The sequence below is a fragment of the Callithrix jacchus genome, chromosome 1 (assembly GCF_049354715.1).
Source record: "Callithrix jacchus isolate 240 chromosome 1, calJac240_pri, whole genome shotgun sequence".
NCBI lineage: Eukaryota > Metazoa > Chordata > Mammalia > Primates > Cebidae > Callithrix > Callithrix jacchus.
In genome coordinates this window covers 200,511,219-200,534,537 of record NC_133502.1, presented here as the reverse complement: position 1 = coordinate 200,534,537, position 23,319 = coordinate 200,511,219, and the positions used below count along the sequence as shown (strand labels likewise).

The following is a 23,319-nucleotide window of genomic DNA, read 5'->3' as shown; positions in this document are numbered from 1 at the left end:
CTATTCACATGGAGGAGGTGGCATGGGGGGGGAGGGGATGGAGGTGGGCAAGCAAAATGCCTAAACTAAAAGTCTATCGTTCTCTGAACCTGTAAGAGCCTCATTTTGCTATATGAGACATAACAAAATAATCCTTTAAGTCATAAGATACAGATTCAAAGTAAAAGATCTAGAATAGTCATAACACACTAATTCCTTCCTTTCCTGACAAGCTCATCTTACCCAACACACTTCCTCCAAAAACTCTTCAGCTAAAATTTCTATGAACTTATAAACTTATATACTAAAAGAGTGGCAAAGGTAGACAAGAAAAATACACACATCATGTGGACCAAGGTGTCAAGGAAGGGTCAAGATATTCAAAACCTAACAACATTCAAGGAAGAAAACACGGTTTTTGTTTTCTTTTTAAGAGACGGTGTCTCACTGTTGCCCACATTGGGGTACAGTGGCACAAACATAGCTCACTGCAACTTCAGACTCCTGAGGCTCAAGGGATCCTCCTACCATGGCCTCCCAAGTAGCTAGGATTACAGGCACCTACCACCATGCCTGTCTAATTTTTTAAATTTTTTTGTAGAGATGGTGTCTCCCTATGTTGCTCAAGGGATCCTCCTACCATGGCCTCCCAAGTAGCTAGGATTACAGGCACCTACCACCATGCCTGTCTAATTTTTTTAATTTTTTTGTAGAGATGGTGTCTCCCTATGTTGCCCAAGCTGATCATGAACTCCTGGCCTCAAACGATCCTCCTGCCCCGCCTCCTGAAGTACTGGGATTAAAAGCATGAGCCATGGCACCCAGTCCTAAGAGGCAAAAAGGTGATTATGTAAAGTTTTTGTGCTAAGAAATGTATTAAAAACCTCTTGCTGGGCATGATGGCACCGGCTGTAGTCCCGGCTATTTTGGAGGCTGAAGCAGGAGGCTCACTTAAGTGCAGGAGATCAAATCCAGCTTGCAAAACATAGTGAGATCTCATCTTGCATGAAAAAAACCTAACACACCTCTGGCCAGGCACCGTGGCTCACACCTGTAATCCCAGCACAGGGAGGCCAGGGCAGGCAGATTGCCTGAGGTAGGGAGTTTGAGATCAGTCTGACCAACATGGTGAAACCCCACCTCTACTAAATATATAAAAATGAGCTGGGCATGCTGGCGGGCACCTGTGATCCCAGCTATTTGGGAGGTTGAGACAAGTGAATCACTTGAACCCAGGAAGAGGAGGTTGCAGTGAGCCAAGACCAGGCACTCCAACCTGGGGAACAAGAGCAAAACTCCATCTCAAAAAAACAACAACAAAAAAAAAAAAACCTGTTTATTGTTTGGCGAGTACAGGAATTTTGTTTGGGATGATGAAAACATTCTGGAAATAGTGCTGATTATACAACACTGTGTATATACCTGATGTCACTGAATTGTACATTTAAAAATGGTTACAATGATAATTTTATGTTATATGTATTTTCCCACAATTTTTTTTATTTTAAAAATCTCTACTTATCAAAAGACACCATTAAGAAAATGAAAAGGAAAGTCATGTAAAAGAAGTATTCTCAAATCAGTCATCAGGGAGATACAAAATGAAAACCACAATGAGATATCCTTTTACATCCACTGGAATAACTAAAATTAAAGAAATTGGTAAGAGCAAACGTTGGCGAGGATGCCGAGTAACTGGAATTCATACATGGCTCATAAAGTTTAAAATGGCATTACCACTTTGGAGAAAAGTTTGCCAACTGCTTATGAGGTTAAGCATACATTTATCCTATAACCCAACAACTCTATTCCTGGGTATTAACCCGAGAGAAATGAAGGCACATAATCACAATAAGGTTTGGACACAAATGTTCACAGCAACTTTACTCATAATAACCCCAAAATGGAAACAACCCCAACTATCCAGTAAGTGGTAAGATAAACAAACTGTGGTACATTTCTATAATGAACTGCCATACTCAGCAATAAAACTCAACAAACTACTTACTGATACAACAATATGGGTAAGTCTCAAAAGCATTATGTTAACTCAAAGCAACAAGTTAAAAAGAATACTGTATGATTCCATTTACATGAAGTTCAAGGACAAAACTAATTTTTAGTGATAGGAAATAGAATAGTAGTTTGAGTTAGGGGAGAGGAAGACTAACCAGAAGTGGGGCATAAAGGAACTTTCTCGTGTGATGTGAAAGTTCTATACCATGACTGAGGCAGTGACTGCACTGCTGTAAGCATTTATTGAAACTCAAACTGCACACTTGCATCTCTGCATTTCACCATGTAAAATCTATTTTAACTTTTAAAATCCTAGAATAGTATCCCCAAGAGGCTCTAACACTGATCCAAAAGCAGTGTTGCAGTGTCTCTAGAAAAGATCATAAAATCAAAATCTTATGCACTAGTCTCCCAAGGTAATCAGTGTTATCTTTTTCAAATCTTCTTAAGGCATGCATATGAACTCCTGGTCTCTCTTAAAACCAAAGGGTAAGTATTTACAGGTTACCAGTGTTTTCAGCCTCAGCAAAGTCTGACATTCCTGGAAAGTACTAAAATGTCCATAAATATAATTAGCCTCCAGGGAGATCAAGTCCATCATATGATCAAGGATATGTGATTTATTACGGCATCAGTCAGTCACCTGGCACCTCTTGACAAGCAAACTGTTCAACCACCTGTTAGTCTATTGGCAATAAGTAACTTTTTTTTTTAAAAAGGTGGGACAGGAGAAGAAAAAATGGACCTTAAAGAATGTTCCAATTTTTCCTACTCAGGATGAAAAAATTATAGTTTCAACTCCCATCAAACTTCTTAAAAGTATAGTCATACTCTTTCTTATCAACAACAGTTATAGCTGTTACCTGAAAGTCCCTACTGTCTATGGCCATACCACCCTGAACACTCCCAATCTTATCTGAAAATCCACACCAATTGTTGTACTTACTGCATAAAATAGCCAAGTAATACCTTCATATACATAGAAAGTCACTAATATCTATCTTGAAGTTAAAGCAATTTCACTAAAACATTATACCTCCAGAAGGCATGCTCAATTTCACTCACTGGGAAAACAAGCATATGGCTTTTGATAAAAGTAGTTCCAGCCAAACTCAATGATTATGGCTGAAAAGGTTTTTAGGATTATCTCAAGAGTGAGATAAGCAAAAAGCTTAAAATTAACAACTCAGGAATGATTTGAAAAGTCTATCTCTACAAGACTTCAATGTCTGAAAATAAAACTATCAGCTCCAATAATGTCCCTTTCCCATTTTTTGGACCCACAGTGATTTACATTTTTATTTTATTTAAACCTATAATAAAAACAGTTTGAACCACGACACTCCATGAAGCGGGTTGGTGCTTTTATATTTATGTGTTTTTTTAGCCAAACCATGGAATATTCAGGAAACAGTGAAGATTTCTCAAAATTGTGGTGCCAACCATTTCTACACCAAATATGGGTGTTCCTGGAACTACATGGTGCTGGTGGGTATGTGATTTAGTATGTTAATGAGCATATTAACATACTAGTTAATATGTCCTAGTTCGTGAAACGTAGGTCAAACCCAGTGCCATGCTGGATCAGTCTTAGCTAGCTTGACCCACACCCTGGCTTTTCAAGGTCTTGTCAGTCCCTGGTTTATGCAGCTATTTCAAGTTTCCTTTATGCGAGTCATGTAAAACTACTGCCTGGAATTTTCTGTTCTTCTGCAACCACCCTGTATTATTCCTGTCTCAAACCTACTGAAGCATCAACTCAGTACAAACTGATGCCAAATTAGGAACCAACAACTAAAAAAAACAGGCTTGTGAACTCCATCATTTAATTAATTACTTCTAATCTTCCTACACAATTTATGAAATGCATTTTGGGTTTCTAAATTTATTTTTCTCGGGAGCATATGATTCAAGTTGCCCTGTCTCAAGAATTATATGTAGTGCTACTATTTACCAAGTTTTATATTCTAAAAACTAGTGTTTGATAAAACAAATCAAGATTGGGTGTGGTGGCACATACCTACAGTCACAGCTACTCTGGAGTCTGAGGCAGGAGGATCGCTTAATCCCAGGAGTTCAAGCCTGTAGTAAGCTATGATCATGCTGCTTGCACTACATCCTGGGCAACAGAGCAAGAACCTGACTCAAAAAAAAAAAAAAAAAAATCTGCTAAGTTTTTTGAAAGAAAAAAGTGAACAAGCACAAAAAAAGAATGGAATAGTTCCCAAGCCTCAAAACTGCTGTGACCAAAGGTCGACAGTGTATGGTTAAAAAAAAAAAAAAAAAAAAAAAAAAAGAAGTCTCTAGAAGAGGATGCCTTGGCACCCATAGGCACTCGAACAATGACTTTTATAGCCATTTAAAGTGTCAGTATTATCCAAAGAAATAAAATTCAGCCCTACTGATAAGGATCTTAGATCTTAAAGCTGCAAATCCAAATAAGTACAAGAAGCTTAACATTACTACATATGCCTAGAAAGATTAACACAGAAAACAAAATAATATATAACGAAAGCTTAATTCAGTATTAAGAAGTATCTTAGTTTTGTCAGCTATAGAATGAGGGTGCTTGACAAAAAAATTAATAAAAGGGGGTAAAATATAAGCCTTTAAATCCAAAACTCAGATTAAATTCTGCAGGATCAAATTCTCCTTTTAGCCAGTCAGAAATATGAAAAAACATAACCATCTTAAAACTCAAATGGTTAGCATGAGGATGTATTTTTTAATATTACTATTTTATATTCTACTCAAAATTAATACACTTAGAAAACTGAAGCAAGTCTTTGGGAATACGAGAAAATACAGAGAATTTACAAAAGCAAATTGCTTTTGAACTGAAAATGTGGTGTCACTAATGTTCTACTACAGGCTACTTCTATTAAATGGTTTCATTAAAGCCACTGGCATTTTCAAGAAGTTAACAAAGCAAGAAATCTATTCATTCTAAAGCTGAATGAACACTTAATAAATATCTTCCAGTCAAGCACTGCTTTCTACCCTCAGAGTTCCTTTATTTCAGCATTGAAACAAGCTAATCTAACCAGAGGGAATCAAGAAATCAGGTTTTCCACTAAAGTCTTCAGGCTCACCGTCCTCAGAGCTGGCATCTAGTAAAACAAAAAGCTCCAGGGCAGGAAGGAAGTCTACTTGCCCTGCATTACTGAGCTGTAAGTTTATGTTGTTATGGGCACCAGCACAATAGAGCAAATATAAGAATAAGGAAGCAAAAAGCTGACCGGATAAGACAATCTGGACTATGTGATCAGTGTATTAATGAGACTGCAACTACCTGAAAGTTCCCAAGCATAACCAAATAATCTGACTTTCCCCCAAAAATTTATGGGGTTAGAGTTCAGTACTATAAAAATACTAGCTATGTTAAGGAATATTGTATTCTTAAGCCTAATCTTGGTCTACATTACAATTGTAGGCTTCAGAATAGAAAGAGCTGAAAACCTAAGTAAGAGACAGCAGAATGGATAGTTGGTTTTGTCTCCACCTTCTAAACTTGTTCCCTAAAAGTGGGCACAGAGAGAAGAGATTATTCAACCAGACAGTAAACCTCATCAAATATGCGAATTATTTTGTAAAGGTCAGGATTGAAGATTAGATCGCCTGCTTTCCTTCCTTTATTCTAATTCCCACAATTCGTGGCAGTGTTACTTCTATTCTTCACCTCTTTGACCTAGTGGAGAAATATGATTCTCGTTTTACTCTGCCATATCATTTCAGTTTCTGCTGTTTTAAACAACGCTTTCAAAAGGAATACTACTGTTTAAGGTAAGAATTAAAAATGTACACTAGCACTTTTAAAATGTTAGTTTTTAACACTTTTTTTTTTTTTTTCTTTTGAGACAGTCTTGCTCAGTAGCCAGGCTGGAGTGCAATGGCGTGGCCTTGGCTCACTGCAACCTCTACCTCCCGGGTTCAAGAGATTCTCCTCAGCCTCTCGAGTAGCTGGGACTACAGGCTCACACCACCCCGCCCAGCTAATTTTTGTATTTTGAATACAGATGGAGTTTCATCATGTTGGCCAGGATGGTCTCGATCTCTTGACCTCGTGATCCGCCCACCTCAGCCTCCCAAAGTGCTGAGATTACAGGCATGAGCCACCGTGCCTGGCTTTAACACATTCTTATACAGTTTTAAAGTCAGCCTGACCTTGCCTCAAAACCCAGTTCAGGCATCTAGTAGTTCTGCAATCTTGAGCAACTCACTTTTTCTTTCTCATGTTTCTACTCCCAATGGTATCTTATAGTGTTACTGTGAGGATTGAGTGAGCTAACAAACAGAAACACTTCAAAGTGTACATGCCATTTAATAATCACACACATATTAGCTCTACCACTAATGACCTGTTGTAAGTCAATCAATAACCATAGTACAAGCTGTTTTTACCTCTCAAAAGAAATAGAATTGTCTCCCCTGACAAAACAATGTCATAGGTTTATTGAAAAACAAACTAATACACAACTTAAAAGCTCTTAAAACATCTGCATTACAGAAATATCCATTTCTTAGTTCACGAGACACCTACAGTTAAAATATATTGCACACAAAGCTCTGCCTAAATACTGTAATGAAAAAATGTATGCTCAATAAAAGTAGATTACTTTGTGAAGCAAAACCAAACTGAATAAATGCCATTATTTTCATATTTTAAAGCTACTGTTTACTGAACTATATGCCAATCACTGGGCTATGTACCTTGTATGCATTATCTCATTTAATATTCATAGTTGTTGAAGTAGGTACCACTTAACCCACTTAACAGTGAGGACTTCAAGGTTCTCAAGGATTCAGTAACTAGTTTTCCCCTTAAATAGAATCTTTTCAAATTCTCCAAATATTACAATCTATAATAACATTTAAAAACTTAAGATATTAAGGAAAAGAGACCACCATTAGTGTAGATTTTTATATTAAAATGCAAGTATAACAAGAGAAAAATGCAAGAAATTACATAAACAAGAGAAAAATTTGGCTCTAGAATAGCCAAATGGGATACCACCTTCTTCAAGTAATCTAACGCACCTAGTTGCTCGTTTGATTAGATGTGTGCTAACACCTTTAACGTCCATAGTTTAATTTTCATAAGCAAATTTATTCACTTCCATAGATATTATACATAACATAAACATGTTTTTATTCATAAAACAACTACCCCAAAAACATGTACTATTATAGGGAAAGAAGTAGAAGAACACGTATGGCCAGACAAGCACAAGTGTATCATCTCATTGAGAGGTGGTAAGAAATGCAAAACTAAAAACACCTACTTTAGCTGGGCACAATGGTGCCCACCTGTAGTCCCAGCTACTTGGGAGGCTAAAGCAGGAGGATGGCTTGAGTCCAGGAGTACAAGGCCAGACTGGGCAACACAGTGAGATCCAGTCTCTTTAAAAAAAAAAAAAAAAAAAAAAAAGAAACCCACAGAACTGCTCTATTGGGTTTATACCATCATCTTTATGTGCAAAAAACAAGACTACCACTAATGACTAAAGTCTGATTAGTACCTCTTGGTTCAAAAATTATGTGAAGATAATGGAAGAGGACACATCTGGTGACACCCACCCAGTGAAATGCAAATGAAGTCAGCAAGATGCATTTCAATTCTCAAATTTCAAAATAACTTGACCAATAGCAAAATAAGCTACATTTGCATTTAGTTAAGAAGAGTAAAAATATACTAACAGTTCTGATGGTATACAAATCTGAGATAGTATGTGAAGTATTTTGCGAACTGTGAGGTGTATCCAAGAACTTGGGATGTAAAAGTATCCTTAAAATTAATCTACAAAAACCCATGAAAGATTATCTATAGTTATATAAAATAATGTCCTTCAGTTTTTTGGCCTGGATTTAAAAAAAAAAAAAAAGATAATGTCCTTATTCTCAAGAAATACTCTCTCAAGTATTCAGAGGCAAAGGAGCACAGTGCTTCCAACTTATTCTCAAATGATTCAGGGAAAAAATAGAGAGAAAGGGAGAAATAAAGCACATGAAACAAAATGTAAACAACTGGTGAAGAACACTGGGAGCTCCTTTTATTATAACTATTATTATTTTCAAATTATAACATAGCTAAGTTCGTTTTTAAAATCTGAAACAAATATGACAGGGATAAATACTTGTTAAATTAGGTTGTAGGTACATGAACATTCACTGCATCACTTCACTATTCTTTTGCTTTTTCATTATTTTCCTTATGGTAAAATGCAAATTTTAAAAAAAAGGTTGTACTCTAGTCCCAGGTAAAGTATATTCTGATCATGAGGAATGCTGCATAAGACTATCTTTGAATGGTGCTATTAATCATCTGACTCATAATTAGTCTTGATCACTTCCGTGCCTTGCCAGCAACCTTTGATTATAACTTTACCAATAAGTTAGTTATACCAATTTAGTGCTCTGTTAAATTCCCAACCAAAAAAGGAACATTTGGAAAGAATTTTTCCTATGAAACTAACAAAAACAAAGGCATTCTGGTGACAGACAACGAAACAGTGATTATCTCAGTATATACTGACTGAAAAAGGATAGACGGAAACCTTAGTAGGGAGGGAGCTATAAATGTTCTATATATTAATATGGGTATAATGACCCGGGTCTAGACATATGTAAAAAGCCGCCAGGCTTTCATTTAGAGTTACTATACCTTATATATATATTATTTCTCAATTGTTTTTAATTAAGAGAATAAAAAAGAAGCACTTAGAGAACAAAGAACTTACTAGTTCAAATCAAAAATCTGCAAGGTAATAGAATGAAATAGATTACCATAGCACTCAGATTTATAACCAGTTCTTATAATCCTGGTCAACATAAGTCTTTATAATCTCTTGAGACGGAAATTTTTTCAAAAGAATAGGCCAGGCACAGCAGCTCACGCCTGTAATCCCAGCACTTTGGGAGGCTGAGGCGGGTAGATCACCTGAGGTCAGGAGTTCGAGACCAGCCTGGCCAACGTGGTAAAACATAGTCTCTACTAATAACAAAAATTAGCTGGGTGTGTTGGCAGGCACCTGTAATCCCAGCTACTTGGAAGGCTGAGGCAGAAGAATCGTCTGAACCTGGGAGGCAGAGGTTGCAGTAAGTTGAGATGGCACCATTGCACTCCATCCTGGGTGACAAAAGCAAAACTGTCTTAAAAAAAAAAAAAAGAGTAAACCATTCCAGAATTTTCAGAAGGTGTACAGTGAGATCAACGCACATGTGTAAAGAATAAAGAGCTGGCTGTCAGAAGTTCCTACCAAATAACATGAAATCTTGATAATCTGTAACATTGCTATCTTATAAAAAAAAGGGGGGGGCTAGAAATCAGGTTAGACATACTCCTTCCCTCCAATGGTCTTAATCTGCTTTGAAAAAAAAGGATTCTCTCCCCACTTCTAGGAGGACTATGGGAATAGAAAATTATTTTTTAAAAACAGTTTTGGCAAAAACTAAATACTGTATCACTTTGGATGTTGTCCTTTGTTCAAGCAATATATGTATGCACAGAACAATCAAATATCATTGTATGTAATAGTTAACAGTACCATGAAACTAACATTCAAGAGTCAAGTATGGAAACAGGGGTAGATCAACTGCTATCTTCCTTCCACTAGGCTGTATCTCATTTCAGAGATTCGAGTACTGTTAACCTTGTTGTGTCAGTATTTCCACTACAGAATTTAGCACAATTTTTTTTTTACTTATTAGTGAAATAAAGTGGCCAAATCAATTCACAAACAACCCTTAACTCCAGAGAAATTCAAGATTTTTAAACCAACCATTCCTAAAGTTAGGTCTTTTTAAGGTCATTTTCTTTTGAGACAGTGTCTCATACTCTGATGCCCAGGCTGCAGTGCAGTGGTGTGATTATGGCTCACTGTGGCCTCCACCTTTCAGGTTCAAGTGATCCTTCCACCTCAGCCTCCTGAGTAGCTGGGACTATTCACATGTACCACCATGACAGACTAATTTTTTTTTTTTTTTTTTTTTTGTACAGACAGGTCTATTCTGCCCAGGCTGGTCTCAAACTCCTGAGCTTAAGCAATCCTCTTGCCCCAGTTTCCCAAAATCCTGGGATTACAATCGTGAGCCACGATACCCAGTCATAAATTCATATTTTTTTCCTTTCAAGACAGGGTTTCACTCTGTCATCCAAACTAGAGTGTAGTGGCGCAATCACAGCTCACTATAGTCTACACCTTCCTGGCTCAAATGATCCTCCCACTTCAGCCTCCCAAGTAGCTGGGACTACACACATGTGCCACTAAGCTCAGCTAATTTTTTTTTTGTAGAGATAGGGTTTCACCATGTTGCCCAGGCTGGTCTCAAACTCCTGGGCAATCCTCCCACCTCAGCCTCTCAAAGTGCTAAGATTACAGGCACGAGCCACAGCACCAGGCCAAGTTCATATTCTTAATGTGAATATAATGGTAAGCTTGGAAGCCTACATAAAAGATCTGGGAATGACCATTTATATTAAATTCTACAAGAGGCAAAACTAATCTATAGTGACAGAGATATGATCAGTGGTTCACTGAGCAGTAGAGAGAATTAACAGCCAAAGGGCATCTCCAGGTGGCCATTCTTTTTGCAGTAACAGAAATATTCTCTATCTTAATCGGGTGGTGATTTTATAACTATATATATTTTCCAAAATATACCAAGTGAATTCTGTTGTATACAATTTTACCTCAACAAACCGACTTTCAAAAGCAAAAATATTATACAAATACACTCCTAAGGCTTTAAAAAATTATCTGGAAATCAAATAGTATGAAAGAAATTCACTGAGATTGATTTAACTGAAAGACAAAAATTGACAGGTTATGTGTCTGGAACCCAATCTATGTGCAGTCCACAATTACTAGAGCTCTTCTTACCTGCTGTACTCTCCGTACACCACTCATACCTCTCAACCACTTGCCCAATGCTATAAACAGTTCAGTCAAACTTCAGACCTTCCCAGTAACTGTTAGAATAATCTCAAAAGAGTTGTGCATTTCCATTAAAAAAAAAACTTTCCATATGGCCCGGCACAGTGGCTCACGCCTGTAATCCCAGCACTTTGGGAGACCGAGACAGGCGGATGACAGGGTCAGGAGATCAAGATCATCCTGGCTAACATGAAACCCTGTCTCTACTAAAAAGACAAAAAGATTAGCCAGGTGTGGTGGCATGCGCCTGTAGTCCCAGCTACTCAGAAGGCTGAGGCAAGCAAATCACTTGAAACCAGGAGGAGGCAGCTGGTGAGCCGAGATCGCACCACTGCACTCCAGCCTGGGTGACAAAGCGAGACTAACTCAAAAAACAAAAACAAACAAAAAACTTCTATAATTCATGAGAGAAAAAAAATCTGAAAAAAAAACGAAATGCTCATGTTCAACAGACATGAAAACATCTCAACTTCATAAATAATCAGAAAAATGCAAATTAAGACAATAAAGAATTGTTTTCCATCAGAAAGATTGGCAGAAAAGTAACATATTGCTTAATTTCAAGTACTGGCACTCGTAGAAAAATTAGTAATTTTTTCTGTTTTTGTTTTGTTTGAGATGTAGTCTCGATCTGCTGCCCAGGCTGGAGTGCAATGGTGCAATCTCGGCTCACTGCAACCTCCACCACCCGGGCTCTAGCGATTCTGCCTCAGCCTCCCGAGTGGCTAGAATTACAAGCACGTGCCACTGCGACCAGCTAATTTTTGTATTCTTTAGTAGAGATGGGGTTTCACCATATTGGCCAGGCTGGTCTTGAATTCCTTATCTCAGGTGATCCACCTGCCTCGGCCTTCCAAAGTGCTGGAATTACAGGTGTGAGCCACTGTGCCTGGCCCTAAATTGCATACTTTAAAAGACTGAGTTTTACGGCCTATGAATTATAGCTCAACAAAGCTATTTCTTTTTTTTTTTTTTTTAAGGAAAAGAAGTAAAAAGATAATATTTTTACATCCTTACTCCTCGGTTCCTTCTTTTAAAAATGAGATTTACTCTTTTAAGAACCTCTGCAATTATCTACTACAACTACTCTTAGTTTTAAATCAATTTACCTCCAAGGGTTAGGCTGTTTGCAAGCTACCAGTCCAATATATCCAGACAGAACATAGCACATACAAATTAACACTGACGTCAAAAAATTTAGGCTGGGAGCAGTAGCTCACACCTGTAATCCCAACACTTTGGGAGGTCCAGGCAGAAGGGCTGCTTGAGCTCAGGTGTTTTTTTTAATTAGCTACACATGGTGGCACACACCAGTAGTCTTAGCTACTGAGGAGTCTGAGGTGGGAAGATTGCTTCAGCCCAGGAGGCTGAGGCTGCAACGAGCCATGATCACATGACTACACTACATCCTGGGTTACGAAGTGAGACCGTGTCTCAAAAATGCCCAAAAGTGAATATAAATAGTCCAAAAATATTTATTAAACTTCAAGGATCACATATCTTATTGGGTATTTATCACTGTTCTATGACAGTAATTTCAACCTCTTGATGAGAAAAACTTTCTCAGCTAGCTTTTGCTTTCAATGTACATAAAATTGGACAGTTTAAACCACTTCACCAGATACATGAGAAATCCATGGTAAGAGAAAATGTCATTTAAAGTATATAGTTATGGTATGAAAAATAAAAATTATGCCTGGCTAATGAATTAAGAGATGAGACCTAAAGAAAACTTTTTTCCCCCAGAAAAAAGGAAAAAGAACAGAAAGCAAAAAATGAGGTAGCTTAATGACCCAATGACTGCTAAGAAAACTACAAAACCATGCAGTCATATGATATTTTCCCCAAAAACATTATGAGTGATAATTTATTTCTGCCTTACACTAAAATATCCCTTGTAGGGAGAACAAGAAATAAGAAACAGGCTGGAGCACAATGGCTCAGGCCTGTAATTACATCTAGCACTTTGGGAGGCAGAGGCAGGAGGATCACTTGAGGCCAGGAGTTAGAAATCAGCCTGCACAACAAAGTGAGACCTCAGTAATAAAAAAATACCAAATAAGACAATTCAGCCAACCATACAAATGGACAATCCTTTCTTTGTATTCTCAAAGGCAAATAATATTTTGTCCCTCTATCTTTTATAATCCACAACCAGTAGTATTGTATTTCATTAAAATTTCTTTACTCTTAACAAATGAGATGATACAAGACAGATTATGATAAAACCCGTGGTGAATCCAAAGAAAGTAGAAGACTATCTTAACCATTCTAAATATTTAATCCACTTGCCTCCAAAAAGCAACATATTTAATACATGAGTAATTCTCCAACCTGTATTCCTTTTCCTTCATAGTCTACAAATTGAGTAAGGACTAAGCTCTTGTTCACCACTACATTCACAGAGGCTACAGCATGAACAGTGCCTAGTAAATAAGTGGCACTTCGTAAATATTTATTATATTAGTAAGCCTAAGTTCCACAAAGGAAAATGGCAAAGATAGGAAGAAGAAAGATGTTTCAAGGCAGAAGGAATGCTTCAGAGAGGTACTACCTGCTACTAAAAAAGAGAAATTAAAACATGCAAAATTAATTAGTATTTACGAAAGCTATTTTAAATCAGATGGCCAATTTATAGACGCCTGCTTAACACCATGGACTTATTTTTCAGTACAAGAAGAAAAGTTTTTTTTTTTGCACCTGAGAGTGAATGAGTTTATCAGATTCTTCCTGAGAATAGGTTTTTCAGAGAAAGGGTAAGTGGTTGCACACACAAAGGCACTTAGCTCCTGGCCAGGGCAGCAGGCCAGGGAAGGGAGGGGAGAAGAAAGCAGGGAGACAGGGCATGTGGAAGATGCACGGCAGCTCCTTCCCAATCTGACCAGAGTGGGCCTCGGTGGCTGGGCACAGGTCCCAGGGACCAAGATGGGTGGGCCCAGGCCTCAGTGATGGAGACATCACAGATACTCAGAGGCACTTGCTGGGAGCCAACAAGACAGGTGATTCTGGAGTTCTTGAGGACGCCCTGCCCCGCCCCTGGATGGGAGCAGGAAGGAGCAGATGCCTCCGGCCAGGACATAGGCCCCATAGTGCTGATGTGCACCTGTGCTGTGTTCTGGGCAGAGGCTGGGTCCCAGCATCTGCTGCACCTGCAGTGAGGCGAGAAGGTTCCAGCTCCAAGAGTCTGGGCTGAGAAGGAGCTGGCTGAGTCTTGCAAATATTCCCGACCCCAGAGGCTCTGCCCAAACAGATCCAAAGGCAAAAAGGCAACAGGGGCAATGAGAGGAGGCAGGGGTGCTGCTGTGAGAGGCAGGGGCCAGGCATGAGGGAGGGTACATATATAGTTTCAGCCATACATTGGAATGTTAGTGTAAGAAAGCACTATACACCTCTAAAGAAAGCTCTAAACAGTGCAAGTACAGATGACGCCCCCCCAGCACTTCCCTTCCAAGTTCATCTCATGCCACATAACATCAGCAGTTACCAATCCTTTCTAAATTAAACACTTTAACTCGCTATATTAGCAAAATGAGACATTTCATTACTTCAGAGGAAAAGATGCACTTTACAATTTCAAAATAAATTAGCAACTTCTCTGTATCAAGTGATCCCTTCACAGGTATTCAAATCACATTTAATAATTAGCAAATACTATTTACTCATATGATCTTCAAGCTACACAAATCTTATCCATATATATCATGGACACGGTAGTCGATTTACATATAAATGATTTTACCAAGTATAAAAGGAAACCAAAAGGTATTAAGTAAAGGTACAATATTTTTATAAGCTTCTATTGTTTACCTAGTAACAATCACAGCAATAAAATGTGGAAAAACTATTTGTCCTCATTTGTCAATATTTAAATGCTGGCACTATTCCTTTGGTGATGCCAAATTTGGCACAAAGACTTGTTCCAGTGAAACAAACATACTGGCGAACAATGAAGGCTCAAATTAGAAGGCAAATGAAAATTACACATTTTTAATTGCACATTATGATTATAAAGCACAGTAGGTATGTACTGCAACTTTTAATGCAAATCCCAGTGCAGTGTTTTGTTTTTGTTTTTTGTTTTTTTTAAAAGAGATGAAGTCTCCCCATGTTGCCCAGGCTGGCCTTGGGCCTCGAACTCCTGGAGTCAAGCAATCCTACCTCAGCCCCCCGAGCAGCAAGTAGCTGAAACTATAGGCATGAGCCACCTGGCTCCTCCAGTGCAATTTAAAAAACCTGATACAAAGGATATTTTCTTGGGCAATCAGGGGAGGAGGAGGAGGAGGAGGTAGTATTACTAAGAATACAAAATTGAAGTCTATAGTCCTAAACAATGACCCAACTAAAAACAGACACCTTTGGCTACAAACTTCTTTAAACGATAAATATAAAAATTTAATCCCTCCTTTATATGAAAATAGCCATTTACAATCACTTTTCCTCTTCTAATGTTAAAGCAGGTTTTTAAGAGCACAGTCCTCCTGTTTGAACTATTTCCACATTCTAGTAAATACCAGCTAGTGGGAGCCAGTACAGAATCTTTTGCTGAAGGTATTGGGATATTATAGAACAAGAACAGAATAATTCATAACTAATTCGTGACATTACATCTTAAAGCTCAAACTACTGCAGTTACAGGGGCCAGAGGGATCATTCTAGCAATCAACTGTAGGCATTACAGGGCAACTGGTAAAGCAGCAGACCCAGGGTACTGTTGGCAATCACGAAGGCTAAACATTTACATAAAATCCTGTAATGAGCAATTAGAACACGTCTATCAGCTAAGCCAGGACAAATGCTGCAAAACATTGTTCACAGAATACAATGTATTAATTTATGAAATAGGCTATAATAGCTTTTTTCTTTTTTGAGACGGAGTCTTGCTCTGTCACCAGGCTGGAGTGCAGTGGCAGCTAAGCCAGGACAAATGCTGCAAAACATTGTCCACAGAATACAATGTATTAATTTATGAAATAGGCTATAATAGCTTTTTTCTTTTTTCAGACGGAGTTTTGCTCTGTCACCAGGCTGGAGTGCAGTGGCACAATCTCAGCTCACTGCAACCTCCGCCTCTTGGGTTCAAGCAATTCTTCTGCCTCAGCCTCCCGAGTAGCTGGGACCACAGAAGCGTGCCACCATGCCCGGCTAATTTTTTTCGTATTTTTAGTAGACATGGGGTCTCACCGTGTTGGCCAGGATGGTCTCGATATAACAGCTTTTATCATGCAAACTTTCTATTTATTTATAAAAAGCTAAATTACTCCAACCATGATGGAGTAACTTGAGACTAGCCCTTCCACCAAAACTACTAAAAAACTGGACAAGATACATTAAACAAGCTTGTCTAGGATGCTGGACAACAGACAGCACCGAATTGCAATCCCTGGAAGAAGACAAGCAAATTACCTGAGCCCTATGATTATCCAGGCTTTGTATTTTGAGGCACTTTCCAGACCCCAGCCAGCAAGGGAGAAACTGAGAATCTACGCAGGACGAAAACCCAATCAGCAACTTAAATAAGTTTCACAAGGGTGAAGCAGCTGCAATTTGTAAGACATTATTACATCTTTACTAAACTAGCTGCTTGTGCATTAGGTGAGATTTCACGAGGGTGGGCAAGGAACAATCATTGGGTAATAAGCAACTACTGGGAACTATAAACACAACTACCAGATTTTACACAGGCATTCTCCTTCTGACTAACCAGAGTAGAGACCTCATTAAACTCAGGGCATTCAGCTGAAACCTAAACTAGCCCTAAGGCAAAGGCTCCCCCCTCCAAGCCCACCCTAACAAAGCTTTAAACAAAAAGCCTTGAAGAATTCACATAAATTTTTTTTAAAAATCCTTTTCAAAAGATAATTGACTGCTTAAATGAGATATAATAACACTGAATTATGGGTTTTTTAACATATCCAAAAGTAAAATGTATGACAATAGCAAAAAGAACAGAAGATGGGAAAATGGAGACATATCACCATAGGGTTATTATACATTAAGTGGTATATAATTTGAAGGTAGAATGTGATAAGTTAAAGGTACCTACTCCACTATACAGTAGGCATAGAAAAAAATAAAACGAGTAAGTATATGTCCACTAAAAGATGGGATAAGAGATGAAATATTACAAAATCCTTCATTCAAAAAAATGAAAGGAAAAAAAGAATAGATGGGATGAATAGAAAACAAATAGCAAAATGGTAGACTTAAACCTAACCATATAGATACTCAAACTCAGAGTAAATGGACCATTTAATAACAACAATTAAAAAGAGACTGTTGGCCAGGCGCGGTGGCTCACACTTGTAATCCTAGTACTTTGGGAGGCTAAGGTGGGTGGATCGTTTGAGATCAGCTTTGCCAACACGCTGAAATCCCTTCTCTACTAAATTTACAAAAATAAGCCAGGCATGGTGGAGGGCACCTGTAATCCCAGCTACTTGGGAGGCTGAGGCAGAAGAATCACTTGCACCCGGGAGGCGGAGGTTGCAGTGAGGCGAGATCATGCCACTGCATTACAGCCTGGGCGGCAGAGTGAGACTCTGAATGAATGAATGAATGAATGAATGAATGAGGCTGTCAGGCTAATTAAAATGCAAGACCTAACTATGTGCTAACCGTAAGAAAAGCATTGCAAATATATACACGGATTGACTGAAAGTAAAAGGATGGAAAAAAATACACTATACAAATATTATGGTAAGAAAGCTACAACATGTTATATTCATGTTAAAGTAGCCTAGGGGATGGCGAATAATATCAAGATAAAGTGAGATCAGTCATTATAAAAGACTGAATTTACTGAGAAGACATAACAATCCTAAATATGTATGTACCCAAAAACAGAACTTCAAAATATACGAGGCAAAACTGGTAGAACCAAATCTTTTGTCTTTTTAAAGACACAAAACATTCACCACAATAGACCATATGCCTGACCACAAATCTTAAATTCTGAAATGCCGAAAAGGACTGAAATCCTATAGAGTATCTTCTCTGACCACATGGATTAAATTAGTAACAATAAAATATCTACAGGAAATTAAACATCACACTTTTATAATCCATAGGCCAAAAATGACATTAAAAGAGAAACTAGAAAATATTCAAACTGAATGGTAGTACACAATATGTCATTTTGTGAGCTGCAATAAAAGCACTCTCAAAGGAAAACTCAGATATTCACAGTATAAACAAAAAGACAAGCCTATATTTACCTCCCTCATTATTTAATTTGAAATGTTTCATAGACCTAAATGTCAAACAAAGCTATAAGCTTCCAGAATAAAATTTAAGAAAATATTAGTGACCTTAGGTTTAGAGACAATTCCTTAGACGGGCTATAAAGATAGTAACTCAAAAAGAAAAAAAAATAGACTACATAAAAATTAAGTTTTTGCTCTCTGAAAAACACTGTTAAGAATGAAAAGGCAAGCCACAAACTACAAGAACATATTTGCAAAACGTGTAATTTTCAAAACCTGTTATAAAGGACTCATATTCAGAATACATAAAGAACTCACAATTTAACAATAAACAGCCTAATATTTTTAATGAGCAAAAGATTTGAACAGACACTTCACCAAAGATATATAAATGGCAAATAGGCACACGAAAAGAGAATCATTAATCATCTGGAAATTACAAACTAAAACCATGATGATGTATCACTACAGATCCACTAGAATGATTTATGTTAGTAAGACTGACAATAACAAACATCAACAAGGATTTGGAGCCCTGGAATTCTCATGCATTGCCAGTAGGAATGCAAAATAGGAAGTTTCTTTAAAAACTATAAACAGACTTACTCTACAATCCTGCAATTTCTACTCCTTAATTTTTAACCAAGAGAAATGAAAATATATGTCCATAAAGATCTATGTTGCAAATATTCAGAGGAGCTTTATTCATAATAGCCAAAAACTGGGCCGGCGCAGTGGCTCATGCCTGTAATCTCAGCACTTTGGGAGGCCCAAGAGGGCAGATCAAGAGATCAAGACCATCCTGGCTAACACAGTGAAACCCTGTCTCTACTAAAAATACAAAAAAATTAGCCGGGCATGGTGGCATGCACCTGTAGTCCCAGCTACTCATGAGGATGAGGCAGGAGAATCACTTGAACCCGGAAGGCGGAAGTTGCGATTAGCCAAAATCATGCCACTGCACTCCAGCATGGGCAACAGAGTGAGACTCCATCTCAAAAAAAAGCCGAAAACTAGAAACGACCCCAATATCCATTAACTAGTCAATAAAGGAATTATGGGATATCCATTCAATGGACTACTACTTAGCAATTAAATGAAATAACTACTACTTTTAACAAAATGGATGAATCTCAAAGTATTATGCTAAAATGAAAGAGGAGAGGCACAAAATAGTACATCCTGTATGATCTCATTTATATTATATCCCAGAAAAAGGGCAAATTTTGTGCAAATAATACCTCTCTAAGGCTGATTTTTTTAAATCACGTGGCAGCAAAAAAAAATCAAAGGTATACATATGTGCTCTGGGTAAGACAAATATTTTTCCTAAATCTTAGTTATAGTAGAGCTCTGAGAAGTTAATGACTTGCCCCAAATTAGTAACTAGTGGAAACACGTTTTGACATAGAGATCACTTTACTGTAAATATAAACTTGGAATGTAAGCTTTAGGGATGACCAAGAAGATCTGTGTAACTAAGACCCTTAGTTTTCTTTTCTTTCTTTCTTTTTTTCTGACACTGGGGTCTCGCTTTTACCCAGGATAGAGTACAGTAGTGTCATCATGGCTCACTGTTGCCTTGATGTCCTGGGCTCAAGCAATTCTCCCACCTCAGCTTCCTGAGTAGCTCAACTACAGATGAGCACCACCACAGATGGATAATTTTTTTTTTTTTTGGTAGAGACAGGGGTCTCACTATGTTTCCAGGCTGATCTCAAACTCCAAGCTTCAAGCAATTCTCTCACCTCAGCCTCCCAGAACGGTGAGATTACAGGTATGAGCCACTGTGCCTGGCCAACTAAGACCCTTTCGATGGAGCTCCAGAACTATGTTTAACTCACAGTTAAGTATTTAAGGAAGTTTCGATTTACATAGGCAAGCCAGCTAAAACAGTTTAGGCCAAATGTTAGATGATGTAGCATAGACATCTCAAATACTCAGCTTACCACAATCTTGGCCAATGGTCAAGTTTATTTTGGGACTGGAATATTTAAAAGTCCTTCATATTCCCTGCAGCTCCTACACATTAATCCTATTAAATAAAGACTTCCAATTCTGAAACTTTTAGGTACTCACCTTTCATTCTCACCTAATTCATTACCTCCAGGCAATTGGGGTGGTAAAGAACCAGATTTTGAAAGGCAACATAATGACAACAGCTTTTTAAAAATCAAGACAAGGCAAGACCAGGCTTGATGGCTCATGCCTGCAATCCTAGCACTTTGGAAGGCTGACTCAGGAGGATCCCTTGAGCCCAGGAGTTCTAGACCAGCCTGGGCAACAGCAAGACCCTGTCTCTAATAAAAATGTAAAAATTAGCCAGGCACAGGGGCACACATGTATAATCCCAGCTACTTGGGAGGATGAAGGATCCTTTGAGCCCAGGAGTTTGAGATGGCAGTGAGCTATGATCATGCCACTAACACTCCAGCATGTGTGACAAAGCAAGACCTCGTTATTCATTTCTTCATTCATTCATTCATAAACATAAATAAGTAAAAGACAAGAAAACTGCTCTTAATACCTAACTGACCTTATCAATTTTAACCTTAGCATAAAGAACACAAATTAAGACTTTTTGTTATCTCTACCAACAATTCATTTTGCACAAGTGGGCAATCCATGGAACCTAAAGCAATTACTACAAGTTCACTAATGCTTACTACACAGGCCTCACCTCATTTCTTCTTGTCTGTCATTCCACCCAGTGTTTCTCCCCCTTTCTGATCCTTTTATATGGTTATTATAGCTACTTTGTAAGAAAACAATAAAGAGAATATGTATGCCTAATCAGTGAAAGTACTGACTTTATATCTTTGCTATTGACCTTATTATGGTGATAAGTTCTTTAAGGAAAATTTCTACACTGTGTAAGTGTAAATAATGGGAAAGGAATACGGATTCATTCTATATCCATTATAAATACTTTTCCCTCTAAGCCACTGATAAATGGAAAATACGTTACTATTTTCAGTCCACTGACTCTGAATATTATCTCATATACAAACTAAATGTACCTATGTATATTAATATTTATCCTGAGATTAAAGTCCAAAGTATTTTTAAATACTTAGCCCACTGGAGAAATAGTGAGGCTAACATTAAATATACTGGTCAAAATTCTCAGTTGTAATTAAAAAAAAAAAAAAAAAACCCAAATTAAGGTAATTTAAACAAAATTTAAAAAAAAATTTTTTTTGGAGACAATCTCACTCTGTCACCCAGGCTAGAGTACAGTAGTGTGATCATGGCTCACTATAACCTTCACCTTCCAGCCTCAAGAGATCCTCCCATGTCAGCATCCCGAGTATCTGGGACTACAGGCGTGCGCTTCCACATCTGGCTAATTTTTTTATTTTTTGTATAGACAAGTCTCCCTATGTTGCCTATGCTGGTCTCCTACTCCTGGGCTCAAGCAATCCTCCTTGCCTCAGCCTCCCCCAAAGTGCTGTGATTACAGGTGGGAGCCACCACACCCAGCCCAAAAAGCAGAAAATTTGTTGGCTCACAGGATAATGAGATGGTGCACAGAAACAAACAAAAAAACTTCAAGACCAGGGCCCCAAAGCTCAGTGCTATAGGATCCATCTCTACCTCATGCTCCTCTTTACTTGTTTGACCTCATTCTGGCTTCATTCTCTTCCACTGCAGGCTGACCTCCTGCCTGGGGTAGGGCAGACAGTCTCAGCTTCACAAGTCCAGAAGAAAATTTGCTCCTGTCATTTGTATAACAATACCTATGAAAAATGCCTACTGTCGAATTACCAATCTGTAGTGCCAATCAGTATTATAGTACAAGGGGGATAGTTACAAAATTCCCTGGGCCTGGTACACATGCTCAACCCTTAAGCTGCCAGAAAATGGATATCCTACCGAGGGATCTAATAAACTAAAAGTAATGATTTGCCACTATCTACAAGTTAACTTATTTTATTTAATGAATAAAACGCCAGAATCTCAAAAACAAGAAATCCACTGAATGCTCTATTCCTTTTACAAGTATAATTAAGTGTTGAAAGTAGATCCCTAATGTCCAAAAAAATATGATTTAAGGATATAACTTAGGAATTATCAATAATCCTACTAAATGTAAGTAACATTTAAGAAAAATCTAACCCCTGACACTGAACCACTAACTGTCACACATGCTCTGGTTTCTCTTCATAACAAATCTTTTTGCCTTTTATTAAAGATTTCCCTGAAGAGTTAACAGTTGTGAATTGGTGACCAAATTTTTTGAGGCCTTCTTAGGCAGGGCTAAATATAAGAAAGAAAGAAAAAAAAAAAAAGTCTTGGCTGGGCACGGTGGCTCATGCCTGTAATCCCAGCACTTTGAGAGGCCTCTCTACTAAAAATACAAAAAATTAGCTGGGTGTGGTGGCACGTGCCTGTAATCCCAGCTACTCGGGAGGCTGAGGCAAGAGAATCGCTTGAACCCAGGAGGCAGAGGTTGCAATGAGCCGAGATCAGGCCACTGCACTCCAGCCTGGTAACAGAGCAAGATTCCATCTCAAAAAAAAAAAAAAGGTTTAACAGGGGGAAAAAAGTTAATTGAATGGGCTTATACATATGACAGTTTAGCAAGAAAGAGGCAATCTCATTCTAAAAATTTACTCAACAACAGCACAAATCTGAAACTAAAGTGTGAGACTCCTACTGTTGATTATCATATAGTCCCCGCCATAATGGCTAAAATTCATATGGCACTCACAGAACTAACTATCCTTGAAAAAATGCTTCTTTTCTCAAGAGGTTTAAGTGGAAAGGAATGTGAAATTTCTTAACCTATGTATGTTCTCAATTATTTTGTTTCAGGAGTAATCATTCTGAAACAACTGTTAAATAAAAACCAGCAACCCCCAAAACTGCTGATCCATCCCTTAGTGTAACTCATCAGTTTGCTACCAACTACAGTGTTTACCTTTACAGTAACACCTGTAGTCCCATAGAAGCTCTTTTGTTCTACATAACTGCATTAGATTCGGATATACATTCAGAATTTAATTTAAACGATGACCTACATTCAGTGGTGTGTGGGTACCTATAAAACACAGAAAAGGGCCGACTTTCTACTAACTTCTTTTAAGCTCAATCTGAGGCAAAATGATACTCTGTTTTTAACAAGTAACAAATTTATGTTTATAATAAAGAATTACATACAAGGTGATATTTATTATTCCTTAATA

The 23,319-nt window shown here is 37.9% G+C and overlaps 1 protein-coding gene and 1 non-coding gene across 51 annotated transcripts in view; one reads left to right on the top strand and one right to left on the bottom strand.

Moving 5' to 3' along the window:
* MTMR3 (myotubularin related protein 3) overlaps nucleotides 1-23,319 on the bottom strand; it is a 132,030-nt gene that overhangs the window by 81,523 nt on the left and 27,188 nt on the right. The window lies entirely within an intron of this gene.
* LOC118147973 (U5 spliceosomal RNA) lies at nucleotides 22,279-22,392 on the top strand. Its single transcript, XR_004734704.2, has one exon. It is a non-coding gene; the product is annotated as a U5 spliceosomal RNA (small nuclear RNA).